Here is a 2305-nt window from a genome sequence, read left to right on the forward strand (position 1 = left end):
TTGTCAATGTTTTTCAATGGAGAATCATTATGTATGATGATATTACTATTTTTTGATGTAATGTTTTGAGTTTACCTTGGAATAATGATATATGTTATAAGTGTTGATTTAGTAGTCATATATGTATATTGAAAATTTTCAATGATGTTTTGATGGAAAATTGTTATATATGAGGATGCTGCTATATTTTTCATGAATTTTGTCAATTGCCTTTAAATTTGTTTACAAATATTAAATTTTCAATTTGAATTGTGATATCCTCTTAACGTGTTATACATGAAAATACCTCCTCATCATCTTGGAGGAGAATACTATATTGTTGGTTAAAATACCCCTTTCTCCTAGACTATACAAGACTATAATACAAGTTATGTACCGTGAGGACCACATTATCCTAGTATATAACAAGTTCTCCCCCTCATCTAAATTTTTTTACCAAAATTCTCACTCAGTAATGAGGAAAAAAGCTCGATTTAACAAGAATTTGACACTCTTGTTCACTTTCAAAAACTCATGTGGTGGAATGTGATCTATTTATCCTCATCTTTAGCTTTTCCCTAAAAAAGAAAAGCATACAAAAGTAGGAAAGAGCCATAAAGCATGGGGAAGCTTTTTCCTAAGCACAAAAGCATCTAAAAAGTGGAAAAGGCCATTTTGATATGAGGAAACATTATTCACCCCAAAGCTTTTGCCCAAGTTTAACTAATGAGGAATTTTGGAAATCTTCATAGCCTTAACATTCCTATATATTGGAGGATTGGCCATTGAGAAAAGGATGGGAATTCTTGTATTGTCACGTTGCTAAGATCTATCTTGAGATGGAGAGTTTTGGAGCTAGGAGTTGGAGGGGGTTCTACTGCAACTGCATCTATTGGTTGCAAGTTTCCTCGAACTCCTTTATTAATATAACTCGGTTCTTCTTCCTTCCATATGTTGTTATTCATTCTTTATTTATTCTATTTAACCAATGAATGTATGAGATTTTGGTTTATAATCATTTATTCAGTAATATTTATATGTTTATGATAGTTTCGATTATCAAGATATTATGTTGTGAAGGTTGCTTTGTTCTCTCTCTTATGTGTAGGAGCAAGCTTTGGAGCTAGCTAGGAGTGCTTCCCAACTACACTAAAAACTCCAACAAGACTTGCATGCGAGGACTCACAGGAATTCCTTCTCTTTTTCTTAATCTATAGTCTACATCTTGATCTAATAAGAATATTGAGCCTTAGAACAACCTTTATCTTAATCGATTTGTCATATGTTTCCAGGATAAACTAAGATGGTTTTATGTCCATCTAACCGTGCATTAAATCCTACAGCAAAATGATATTTAGAAACTGTAATATTTTCACTATGTAATTGAAATTAGTAAAATGAACCATAAATGGGGTCATAAATGGAAATAAAATCAAAACTCTAAACAAGAAGCCAAAATTGGATGTTACCATGGATGCAAAATTGGGAGTAGAATTGGATGTTAAGCTAGCCATTAAAACATGATGCAAACAATGACACAAAAATGGTTTTAAAGTAGAATTAAAAAGGGTGTAACACTAGACACAATGAATGGAAAAAAATAGGGCATACAAAAGGATACCAAATTCGGCGCAAACAAGGATGAAAAAATAGACACAAAAATGAAGATGCAAAGAATCATGTAAAATTAGGATGAAAAATTGGGTGCAAAAAGGATGTAAGATAAGACACAAAACAAGATGAAAAATGGGACTAAAAAAGGGTTAAAACAACGATGCCAAAAAGGATTCATAACTAGATAAAAATTCAAACTAAAATATAGGTGCAAAATGAGATGCAAATGTGGACACAAAAATGTGGCAGAAAAAAGGATGCAAATTTGGATGCCAAAAAGGATGCAAAATTAGATACCAAAATGATGCAAAATTGGACATAAAAAATGGTACAAAATTAGACACAAAAGTAGAAAAAATGGTGAAAAAATGGCTCAAATTTGGGTGCAAATTGAGATGAAACATTGGATACAAAATGAGGTGCAACAAATGATTCAAAACTTGATGCAAAAGCAAATGCAAAAGTAGACAAAAAATGGCTCAAAATTGAATGTAACATTAGACACAAAATGGGATGCAAAGGTGGACACAACACATGGTTCAACAAAGGATGAAAATTTAGATTCTCAAAAGGATGTAAAATTGGATGTAATTGAATGGTGTTAAAAATGATGCTAAATTGGATGCAACAAATGATGCTAAATATGGAGCAAAATAGGATGTAGAAAAGGGTGACAAATAAAATGCAAAAGTGGATGCAAAAAATGGTGCAA

Source organism: Pinus tabuliformis, chromosome 3_2, assembly GCF_031772625.1.
Source record: "Pinus tabuliformis cultivar Carrire ecotype Pingquan chromosome 3_2, CPIR1, whole genome shotgun sequence".
Taxonomy (NCBI): Eukaryota; Viridiplantae; Streptophyta; class Pinopsida; order Pinales; family Pinaceae; genus Pinus; species Pinus tabuliformis.